The sequence below is a fragment of the Pristiophorus japonicus genome, chromosome 14 (genome assembly GCF_044704955.1).
Source record: "Pristiophorus japonicus isolate sPriJap1 chromosome 14, sPriJap1.hap1, whole genome shotgun sequence".
Taxonomy (NCBI): domain Eukaryota; kingdom Metazoa; phylum Chordata; class Chondrichthyes; family Pristiophoridae; genus Pristiophorus; species Pristiophorus japonicus.
This window is the reverse complement of record NC_091990.1, coordinates 40,325,207-40,338,103: the sequence shown is the minus strand read 5'-3', so window position 1 is coordinate 40,338,103 and position 12,897 is coordinate 40,325,207.

Genomic DNA, 12,897 nt, shown 5'->3' with positions numbered 1-12,897 from the left:
TTTTCCTTTCCATTCCTTTATGTAACCTGGTGCAGTTTTATTAATACAGGGGAAAATAGGTTTAACACCAAAAATAAGCCTTTTTAATGAGGATGATCCAGTCTTCTACCTGTGAGTAAACTGATTTAAAATCACTTAAAAAACTGGACTGTACCATTTAATAGTTTTATTGGTGTAGACTAGTGAATTTCTTAGTAAATCAAATATTTTTTGGTTTGAAAAGATTTTTAAAACGTGTCAACTCGTGCTTTTGCGACTAAGAAAATTTGAAGAGCCTTCCCAAACCGGCACAATTGGTGGAATCTCGCTATTTGAACTCGAGTCGTGGCCAGTTTTGTGGGCATGGCCTGGTGCTGGCGAATTAAATCTTGAAGCAGCGGAAAGGATTGTGGAAAAACCAGTATAAGAAGTTTGGGGCGTAACTCACTTACGTTTAAAATTCCGTGATCTTTTGTGCTGGTGTGGCCAATTCCACCCAGATAGCGTTGATATAACTATCGTAGACAAGCGGAAACCTGACCCCGCTATCATCGTCATCATAGGCGGTCCCTCATATCGAGGATGACTTGTTCCACACCAAAAAGGGATGAGTTCACAGATGTTTCAATGAAGGACCTAATATTCCAGGTCCCAAACTACACGTTGAAGGGTGGAAGATGCCTGTGCGTGAATTTTCTTTAATGTGTGGTGGCCGTTGAACACCAGCCACCACACGGGCTTGACAGAGCTAGGTCTTGGTCCAGTGGCAAGGATTAACCAAGACGACTGGAGACTAGACCCCGCTATAAATGGGAAGGATAAGGGTGCAATAAAATAAGCCATAATAGGTCCTTGGAATAAACAAAGTTGTAACACTTCTATTCAGGATTGTCGCGAGGAAATACTGTGCAAAGCTTAATTGAATGTAAATTAGAATTACCTTTTCTAGGTCAAAGTTTGTCCATGAATCACGGGGATCGGGTCTCCCTCAGGGGTTCTGTTGTAACCGCAAAGCTGCTGCCTCAATCCGACTCCGGGGTTCCTTGAATAGCACGAGTCTGGTCAGTTTAATGACTGATAAGCTTTGACTGCACTGCCTGTCACCGTTTTGCTTTGGATTGATTTCCTCTGAAATCATGTGCTGCTGCTGCTGTAAATTGAGGAAGTGAAACTGACTAAAGAAAAATGAACTCTTGTTGGCAGACACAAACCAATGAAAAGACCAACATGTCTTCTGGGGGATTTTAGCTCATTTGCGCACCAACTTGTTTGCCAGTCGTATTGATCAGACTCATTGTTTTTCTTCGGCTTTACGTGGTTACGCTGACAGTGGGAAAGAATTTTGTTTTACATGTGAACACACCACCTTACACCTTTTCATTTTGAATCTGAATCGCTTCAGTTTATATGTAATAACCAAGGGGCATACATTTAAAATAGTTGGTAGAAGGATTAGAGAGGAGTTGAGGAGAACTTTTTTCGCCTAGAGGATGGCGGGGATCTGGAACTCACTGCCTGAAAGGGCGGTAGAGGCAGAATCCCTCATCACATTTAAAAAGTACTTGGATGTGCATTTGAAGTGCCATAGCCTATAAAGCTACTGACCAAGAGCTGGAAAGTGGGATTATGCTGGACAGCTCTTTTTCGGTCGGCACAGACATGATGAGCCGAATGGCCTCCTTCTGTGCCGTAAATTTCTATGATTCTATGGGGCCGAAATGACCCCTTTCTATAAGGCCCATGGCCAACTGAAAGTGGCGGCCATGGGTTGGTACAGACTGGCTGCCGAGGGACCGCCATTTTAGATATTGCCCTTCCTCAGTTTTGGAGCCAAGTTAGGGCCACTCCGCCCGTTTCTCCGCTGCATCGTGCATGTGCTGACCCCTTACTGACTGGCGGCGACCCCTTCCAGAAATTACCCCGTGGGAAATTACCCTTGTCGAAAATTGCCCCACATGAGCGGCGGCGCCGCCGGTCGGTGGCCCCAACGGTTTTTGCTGTCGGTGGCCTTTCTGTGGCTTGGTGGCACGGCCGTCCTTAAAGGGGAGGTGGTGCTGCCGGCGACTCCATGTATTTTATTTGTCAGCCGACCGCCAGGTCAGGCCGACAAGTATGCCCGCAGGTTCGGCTGCGCCGCCAACAGGCAGCCTGGCACCCCTTCTTGGGTGCCAGGCCACTGCGCTGGCTGAAATCCCCCCTGGTGGCCCAGTGTTTCTCACTGAAGTGGCTGCAGAGTTCACAATGGCCCTCCCCTTTAACTGAAGGGGAGGGACATTGTGACGCAGCACTGTTGACTTCGAGCGTTGGCAACTCTGACCCGCCCTCACTTCCGCCCCACTAGTGGCGACAACTCCTGCGCGACTGCACTTCCGCCTTGATGATGAGGCCACTTTCGCTCCGCTCCAAAAAAAAGCACGAAGTGCCGAATTTCTCCCGAAGAGCGGTAGGTGTGACTCGTTTCGGGTGGTGGGTAATTTTGGCCCCTATGTTTACTATACATTTCAGGTGCAAAGATGATTGGTACGTTTGTACCGCAACCAGTTTAATTACTCAACAATTCCATATACATTTTTTTAATCCTGAATTGAAAATTCAAATTGAAACGGTTACTGCTTTCAAATTTCAGGCAGGTAAACCAGGAAGCACTGATTTCATAAGCCCCAGCTTAAGTTTTAAAAGTCTTACGATTGTTGGAGGAAGGAAAGACAAGGAGCTCCATAACTTTGAGATCCAAGATACTGGGATACTGGAGATATGTCCTGATTTCAGAATGAGGAAGAAGATTTTTTTCAGTAGAGGATGAACAAAGGAGGAATGCTCAGAGGACAATAGTATTGATCTAATGAAGGGAGAGAAGAAAGATTGTAAGGGAGCAGTTGGAGGTTAGAGGTGAGAAAAGGATCACATTGAATGACAAACTTTTTCTTCTATCCTGTGAGGTGTTAGAAGAGCCTTCTGAGATAATGTCGTATTCAAGACTTGGATTGACTGGGCTTTATAGAGAATAAGTGCTATTGAGAGGTAAAGAAATGTTGGTCACAAGAGAGAATGTCAAGCTTCTTGGAGGTCCCTTCAGTCCACTTGATCTCATCCTTCCAGAATACTTACCCTACTGTCTTCCCCTTTCCATTAGATTCTTAAATGATTCCGGTCTCCTGGCCTCAGCCACCTTTTTTGGAAACTCGTTCTCGAGGTAATTATCTTATAGATTGTAATAGAGCTCCACCTCATGGACTACTCCACCTAGTGGACTACTGTGTTAATGCAACTGCTGATGTAGATAATAAAAAAGATCATGTGATATAGTCACATGATGACAGCTAGAGCCATCTTGTGTAGTGTGTTTGTTCGCAAGGTTGTAAAGAACATATTACATAGATGAAGTGTTAAAGTGCACCTGTAGGCGATCAAGGGGCACAGTTTGGCACTGACAAGCAGAGGCCTCCAAGAAAATGTGGCAGAGAAGTGGAAGTTGGTGGCCCACTGTTGAAAGTCCTCCCGGACCAAGATTTTCTTTCCTCTGCCCCAGCAGTGAAGGCTGCTGGCCATCATTCACTGCCCAACTGCATGTAACATATAGTAAGGAGATGGGGTCTGGCACTCTGCCCCATTTTCATTTGGTCTGCTGCTGACACTACCAGCTATAGAGATTGTCAGAAGAAGGATCACAATAAGCTGAGGGAGGAGGAAGACATTTTTTTTCAATAGAGGAAGAACAATCCACCACCTACAAGGCACAAGACAGGAGTGTGATGGAATACTCTCCATTTGCCTGGATGAGTGCAGCTCCAACAACACTCAAGAAGTTCGACACCATCCAAGACAAATCAGCCCGCTTGATTGGCACCCCATCCACTACCTTAAACATTCACTCCCTCCACCACGCAACGTGGTGCAGTGTGTATCATCTACAAGATGCACTGCAGCAACTCACCAAGGCTTCTTCAGCAGCACTTCCCAAACCCGTGACTTCTACCACCTAGATGGACAAAGGCAGCAGGTGCATGGGAGCACCATCACCTGTAAGTTCCCCTCCAAGTTACACACCATCCTGACTTGGAAGTATATCGCTGTTCTTTCATCGTCGCTGGGTCAAAATCCTGGAACTCCCTCCCTAACAGCACTGTAGGAGTGCCTTCGCCACATGGACTGCAGCGGTTCAAGAAGGTGGCTCACCACCACCTTAAGGACAATTGGGAATGGGCAATACATGCTGGCCTTGCCAGCGACGCCCACATCCCATGAACAAATTTTTTAAAAGCCCTGGGGCATCGGCGGAAGGCCCACTGATGGTATTTTTGGAGGTTTCCCACCACCACCACAGATTACGTACTCGTCCTAGCTTCCACTCTCCCCATTTCTGTCTTTCTCTTCCATTCCAGTCTTCCCAACCCCATCCATCCCTCCTCCTCCACCATGCCCCTCTTGTCTGCTCCCCATCATCCATATCCAATCCACACTCCACTTACACCTCTCTTCTTCTCCCTCTCCCCATCCCCTTGTGTCCCCCTCTGCCTTTCTCTCCTCGTCTGCCACTCTCTCTCCCTCCCTAACGGCACTGTGGAAGTACCTTCACCACAGAGAGTGCAGCGGTTCAAGGCGGCGGCTCAACAGCACTTTCGCAAGGTCAGTTAGGGGTGGGTAATAAATGATGGCCTTGACAGCGACGCCCACATTCCATGAACGAACAAAGAAAAGTCACTTGCAAAAACTATTTGCTGAAAAATGCCAAGCTTGCCGGCACTGCCTGGGGAAGCAAACACCTCCACATTACACTCATTCGCTTTGTACTCGGCTATTCAGTTGCAGAATATTGCACTACCTTTTGGGCTCGCTCACTGCACAGTAAACTGATGCATTCTGAACTGCATGCTACTATGTGCCTTGTGTCAGGCATATTGCACCATACTCCCCTCCCCATGGTTACCAGTCTGCAACATTGCTCCTCAACATCTACATCGTTCAGATGCAGTAGCAAAGCTGGCAAATAGACTTTGTGACAATTTTATGATGCCAATTAATTCTGGTTTGTTCTATCCACCAGCAGCGCTGCTCTCTGAGACAGCTAATATGGTGAACCCTTCCTGATTCCTTCGACTTTTCCTTATTAACTCGCTGAAGTGAAGAGCGGGCAGCAGATGCTCGTATAAATCATCACATCATCTCCGACCCTACAGACCACCAAGCAAGATTTAGCTGGCCACATTGTAGTTGGGTGCTTCTCAACCGCTTTTGAACTGGGCAGAGACATTGTGCCTCAAATCGTCACCAATGGGACTTTCGTGATGATGACAAATGTCCTTGGGGACAAATACAAACAATGTTCCACATCGCTAAGACATGTACCTTAACAAAACCATCTGGTGGCGTTCGCGCTTTACCTGCTGGTGATGGCATTGCTCTAAAATGGCTGGCTATATGACGGCATACGCTAAATAAAAATTAAGGGAATAAGAGAGAGATTGGAGCCAGAGAGCGACTAGTGGAAAGAGTGAGATAGAGATGCGGGGGGGAGTGGGGGGGGGGGAGTCTAGAGGGTCTGGAAAAGTAAGGGAGATGCAAAGATCAGGTGACAGAGGAGTCCTGAAGTGTCAACTGTGGCTCAGTGGGTAGCAGATTTCTGAAGAACCAAAACTAACAACAGTCTCTGAAACTGAATCCATGTAGTTTTCATTTCCTGTTTATACAGGATCGTCACAGTGGGGATTGCACAAAGAAGTCATAAAACAGCTTTTATTTCCTTTTTTAGTCTCTAAACTTATTCTGCGGTTGCAGTGTTTAAGGTTCTGGCCCGATTCCAGCTGCCTGAAAACAGAAATTCCCCGCTTGACACTTTTGTTGGAGAGTGAGCTGCAGGGGAGCGGGGAAAAAAAGAATTGAAAAGAGAGACGAAAGGAGAAAGAAAACAAAAAGAGAGATAAAACGCCATCTTTACACTGCACCGAATGCTGTAGAATAGGCTCCATTTTCATGTCATGCAACATTGATGACATTGACCTCACACTGATGTGCGATTTTTAATGATTCAGTAGTTCAGATAGCCAGCTCTTATCAACCATTCAAATATTAATGGTTATGGAGCACAGCATCAGTTTATTTCCGCCTTTAAAATGGAGGGTGTGAATTTCCACAGGGCTTGTCCTAACTTTGGTGGAGGAACCTCGTAAACCCGGAAAAACGGTGCAAATGCTGTTTACGCCATCTCTCTCTGTGGCTCTTCCACCGAAGTTATTGTGGACAATCGGGAGAATGTCCGTGGGAATTCACCCCCCAGGTGTAGTGCGACTTGCCACCTCCAGAATCATGCGCTCCTGACCCTGCCGCACCTTTTTGGGCAGCTTGTGGCATGAATAATATCATAAATTCAGAGCTTTCGGTTGAGAGGGAGGGCATATCTGCTGCAGGGATTTAAAGGTCTGCAGTAGCAGTTTAAAGTGGAGGATGTTTTTGGGTGGAATTTCTCAGCAATTACTCAGCTTAGGGAAAATGGAGTGGGAACATGCAAGAGCAGCAAGATTCGTTGATTCACCATCGAGGTGCTGCTGGATCCAGACTGTGACTCCAGGAGGAATTCCTCGGCCACGAGAAGAAGACGATTGAGGAGGACTCTAGCAACAACTTTCCCAGTGGCTGATAGCAGGGAGATTCCTCTGTAGTTCCCGCAGTCGGATTTGTCCCCTTTTTTAAAGATGGTCACAACTACTGCATCTCTCAGATCCCCCGGCATGCTCTCCTCCCTCCAGATGGGAGAGTTGAAGTTGAGTATTCGCGCCAGCAGTGCCTCTCTGCCATAATTCAATGCCTCAGCAGGGATTCCATTCGCACCCGTAGCCTTGTTTTTAAGCTGTCTTACGGCTTTTTCTACCTCGTGCAGTGTTGGGGTCTCACTGAGGTGGTAGCAGGTAGCATGCTGCGGGATGGAATTGAGAACACTCGAGTCAAAGGCAGAGTCTCGATTGAGGAGATCTTAGAAGTGCTCCTTCCAGCGGGCCCTGACTGCCTTTTCGTCCCCTACGGGGCAAAATAGACATGATTTTTGCAGCGCGACAGCTACAGGAAAAATGCAGGGAACAGCGCCAGCCCTTATACATGGCCGCCTTCGACTTTCCAAAGGCCTTTGACACTGTCAACCGCGAGGGTCTATGGAGCGTCCTCCTCCGTTTCGGATGCCCCCAAATGTTCGTCACCATCCTCCACCTGCTCCACGATGATATGCAGGCCGTGATCCTTACCAACGGATCCATCACAGACTCAATCCATGTCCGGACTGGGGTCAAACAGGGCTGCGTCATCGCCCCAACCCTCTTCTCAATCTTCCTCGCCGCCATGCTCCACCTCACAGTCAGCAAGCTCCCCGCTGGAGTGGAACTAAACTACAGAACCAGTGGGAACCTGTTCAACCTGCGCCGTCTCCAGGCCAGGTTCAAGACCACCCCAACCTCTGTCGTCGAGCTACAGTACACGGACGATGCCTGCATCTGCGCACATACAGAGGCTGAACTCCAGGGCATAGCCGTATTTACTGAGGCGTACAAAAGCATGGGCCTTACGCTAAACATCCGTAAGACAAAGGTCCTCCACCAGCCTGTCCTTACCGCACAGCACTGCCCCCCCAGTCATCAGTTCCATGGCATAGCCCTGGACACCATGGAACACTTCCCATATCTCAGGAGCCTCCTATCAACAAGAGCAGGCATCGACGACGAGATTCAACATTGCCTCCAGTGCACCAGAGCTGCCTGAGGAAAAGAATGTTTGAAGACCAGGCCCTCAAATCTACCACCAAGCTCATGGTCTACAGGTCTGTAGTAATACCTGCCCTCCTGTATGGCTCAGAGACATGGACCATGTACAGCAGACCCCTCAAGTTGCTGGAGAAATATCACCAACGATGTCTCCGCAAGATCCTACAAATCCGCTGGGAGGACACGTGCATCAACATCAGCGTTCTTGTCCAGGCTAACATCCCCAGTATTGAAGCACTGACCACACTCGATCAGCTCCGCTGGGCAGGCCACATAGTTTGCATGCCAAACACGAGACTCCCAAAGCAAGCACTCTACTCGGAACTCCTTCACGGCAAACGAGCCAAAGATGGGCAGCAGAAACATCACAAGGACACACTCAAAGCCTCCCTGATAAAGTGCGACACCCCCACTGACACCTGGGAGTCCCTGGCCCAAGACCGCCCTCAGTGGAGGAAGTGTATCTGAGAGGGCACTGAGCACCTCGAGTCTCAATGCCAAAAGCATGCAGAAATCAAGCGCAGATAGCGAAAAGAGCGTGTGGCAAACCAGTCCCACTCACTCCTTCCCTCAACGACTGTCCCACCTGTGACAGAGTCTGTGGCTCTCGTATTGGACTGTTCAGCCACCAAAGAACTCACTTCAGGAGTGGAAGCAAGTCTTCCTTGATTCCGAGGGACTGCCTATGATGATGATGATAATGATGATGAGCTGCTGGATGACGTGCGGCGGAGGTAGGGTCGACAACACTGGTTGAACATTTTCCTGGAGGTTTCATCACATAACCTCCTGCGCCCGAACACCTCGGCCCCCACAATCTCACCACCACTGGCCTCCCGACATGTCCATCCTCATGGTGCACCATTTTCCTACACCAATTGGAAAGTGAATAGATAGACTCTTCCTTCCCTGTTTGGATTATATAAGATTACAGGATATAAGGCACAGAAACAGGCCATTCTGCCCAACCAGTCCACGCTGGCGTTTATGCTCCACTCGAGCCTCCTCCCATCTTTCTTCATCTAACTTTATCAGCATAACCCTCTATTCCCTTCTCCCTCAAATGTCTGTCTAGCCTCCCTTTAAATGCATCTATACTATTCACTTCCAGCACTCCCGGTGGTAGCGAGTTCCACATTCTCACCACTCTTGATTCTCTATGATTCTCGACTGTCTTTTTATTTCTCCATGATCAGTATTTTTCTAACTGGTAAACGAAAGTGTCCACAGAATTTCTTTTTTAAGCACACGTTTGAAATTCCCGTATGATTGCTCTCCTGGGTCGCTCACCTGGGGATGAGTCTTTAATTCCTGGAGACTGCAGGGCTATCCTGGAGGGTTGGCAACCTCAGGCGGAAGAGTGTGTCTCTGTTCGGCACTGAGAAACACTGTCAGCATAAACAAGCTGCAAAAATATGAGAAGAGATGACGTTGCAAGTTAATGATGTGTCAACCACCCAGAGGATGTCTTATTCAGGGTTTTACTAGCCTTATTGCTCTATACAGATCACTGGATATGCCCAGAAGCAGTTGTATGGCACAGATAAGGCTGCTGCCCTTTGGAGCGATGCCATATGCAGCTCCTCTAGCTCCACCTCCTGAAATAATATAGGATTGACAGATAGTGGGCAGGATCAGGCAACTGTGATAGCAGCCAATCTGGCACAGCCAGTTGCAAAGACAGCTTGTGATCCAGCACAGGAAGACAGAGGGCCAACCCAATCCCAAGAGGCTCCCACTAAGCCCCAGCAGCCAGCCACCTCACTTACTCCTGCCATTAGAATATATAAACTATCCACTACCACCAAGGTATAACACCAAGATATAACACGGAACAACATGCACTGAGCTCTGGGAGGGGAATATAGTAGGATTACGTTATCTCCACTTTCTTCAAGGAGATTTTGCTGTTACGTCAGGTTTTGGTGCCAGCAAATGCTTTCTTTCATTGTGTACCAGTTTCTGCATGAATTGCAGTGATTGGAGTGCTTTGAAAGCAAACTCCAGAATCAAGGTTACAGCGACTTGTCAAAGGGCACTCGGATCTAGAGCTTCCAGATAGATGCCTTGACATTCTATCCAGTGGGACAACTTTCTGGGAGCCACTTAACTGATTCTGCCATGAAGAATCTTTCTGATGTGCTCAACTTTTGGAAGAAGCTTCTTCACAGTTATTTTTTTGGTGATAAATTTGTCTCCTAATAGAAAACCCATGAAGTATCCAATGCAAAAATCCCATGCAATACACGTCTTGTCTAAATGGGCAGATATACCAATGGACACTACTTCTGCCCAAACATTGAGAGATTTTGCATGGAATGAAATTAACTTTGTTAGTATACTGCATGCATGTTAAGTAGAATTGATTAGCATAATGTGGCAAAATGCATTTTTGTCTGTGTTGATTTTTTAAACATTTTTTTGTATTGCTGGAATCAGTATGTAAAGTTAAATTCCAAGGCCAAGCAAAGTTTCAGCTCGTCAGATTATTTGCCAAATTTTTCTCAAGATGTACATTTATTTTTGCGCACACAATGATCATCTGAAGCTATTATTTGCAATCTCAAAAATCTTATGGTAGTGTCAAAGATGACTGACATTGGCTGACAGAGGTATGTTGGGACACCTCACTGCTTAAGGTGCTATTCAATTTGTCCAGCATAAGAACATAAGAAATAGGAGCAGGAGTAGGCCTGCTCCACCATTCAATAAGATCATGGCTGATCTGATCATGGACTCAGCTCCACTTCCCTGCCCACTCCCCATGACCATTTACTTCCTTATCGCTCAAAAACCTGTCCATCACTGCCTTAAATATATTCAATGACCCAGCCTCCACAGCTCTCTGGGGCAGGGAAGTCCATAGATTTACAATCCTCTGAGAGAAGAAATTTCTCCTCATCTCAGTTTTAAATGGACGGCCCCTTATTCTAAGACTGTGTCCCCTAGTTTTAATTTCCCCAATGAGTGGAAATATCCTCGCTGCATCCACCTTGTCGGGCCCCCTCATTATCTTATAAGTTTCAATAAGATCACCTCTCATTCTTCTGAACTCCAATGTGTACAGGCTCAACCTATCCTCATAAGACAATCCCCTCATCTCCGAATCAACCTGGTGAACCTTCTCTGAACTGCCTCCAATGCAAGTATATCCTTCCTTAAATACGGAGACCAAAACTGTATGCCGTACTTCAGGTGTGGCCTCACCAATACCCTGTACGGTTGTAGTAGGACTTCTCTACTTTTATACTCTATCCCCCTTGTAATAAAGGCCAACATTCCATTCCAGGCACACAACCTGTCAGACCACGGGAAGCCCCATGCTCACAGCTCCAAGGATTAGTCACAGCCTGGGAAGTGACTTTGATAAACTGTTCTTGAGAGACCTCTTGAGAAGGGGGCAAGGCCTGTGATTGGATGGAACCTGACTGTGACTGGCAGTGGGCAGAAACCTACAGATTTATATTAGCAGTTATCAGGCAGTTTTCAGTGAGAGTGCATTGTGCTTAAAGCTTCCAGAAACCGGCTGCGAGACTGCTTGGGGCAGAAATTGCGGTCTCCATGACGGAGTATACTCAGCATACATCGTCATAATCCATCTGAAAGGCACCGCAACTTCCAACTAAATCCAGACCTTACGATCTGTCAAGGTAGACTTTGATAGATCATCCTAACGGACTGTAAAATCAGTATTGCTGGTGTGGAGCTCGGCTATTTGCCCAACAACTGCCCAGCAATTGCCCACAAAACTCTTACAGCTAGTAAAAGCAGGCATAGGGCCTGATTTAATGAGCGTAAGGGTATATATAAGCTTTAGATTAAAAAATGTTAAATCAAAAATGATGCACATACACTTTAAATTTGTTTATGCAAATATTAACCCGGATTAAGATGTTTAAAATTATTTATCAGAAAACATTTTTTTAAATTGTATTTGATGTAATGAAGGGACTTATGAATAACATTGAAATTCAGTAGTTATTAGAATTGTCTAAATTGTTTAATTATTTGGGGATTCCATTGCATCTCATTAGGGGATTCCCTTCATAAATGGCTGCAATGGAATCCTCCTTTGTGATTGGAGGACGGGACCCACGTGATCCCAGGGACGTTTCCAAACCGCCTACATCCCTGGGATCCGTGGGCCTTTACGCAGACTTATGCATGGAGGCCCGAGACTAGAACTCTCCGAGCCTGGACTGATGGAAGTAAGTGTGGAAATGTTTTGTGGGTCAGAGGTATAGATTGGACCGCAATTTCCAGCTCTTTACCTCAAGATAGTGCCAGCTGAGCTAAAAGCGTGAAGCTAGAGAAGGTGGACTTCTGATCCATGGTTAGTGTTATGTATGCAACACTTTGTAACCAGCATTCTATCACCACCAGAGGGCGCATTTGTTGGAGTCCCAAGGGATCCCAGCATTCCTTGGGAGCACTGCATATAAGCAGGCCTACCATGCTGTGCCAGCACTCTGGAGTCAGAATAAAGAGACCAAGGTCACACTTACTCAAGTCTACAGTACTCAGTCACATTGCTTTATTTGAGACATAACAATTGGCGACGAGTAATAGATAACGAATCATCACGCAAAAATGCAAAGAACTGTTGGTATCCTGGATAAATTCTCAGAAGGTGATGATTGGGAAGCCTTCGTGGAGCGACTCGACCAATACTTCATAGCCAATGAGCTGGAAGGGAATGAGGATGCTGCCAAACAAAGGGCGATCCTCCTCACCGTCTGCGGGGCAGCAACCTATGGCCTCATGAAGAATCTTCTTGCTCCAGTGAAACCAACAACCGAGTTGTATGAAGAACTGTGCACGCTGGTCCGGAAGCACCTAAATCCGAAGGAGAGCGTTCTGATGGCAAGGTATCGATTTTATACATGTCAACGGTCTGAAAGCCAGGAAGTGGCGAGCTACGTCGCCGAACTAAGGCGCCTTGCAGGACATTGCGAATTCGGTGGATTCCTGGAGCAAATGCTAAGAGACTTTTTTGTGCTTGGCATTGGCCATGAGGTTATCCTTCACAAACTATTGACTGTTGAAATACCGAACCTGAGCAAAGCTGTAATGATAGCCCAGGCATTTATGTCCACCAGTGATAACACCACCAAACAAATTTCGCAGTCTAAAGATGCATCGGCAAGTACTGTACACAAAGTAACGTCGTTTT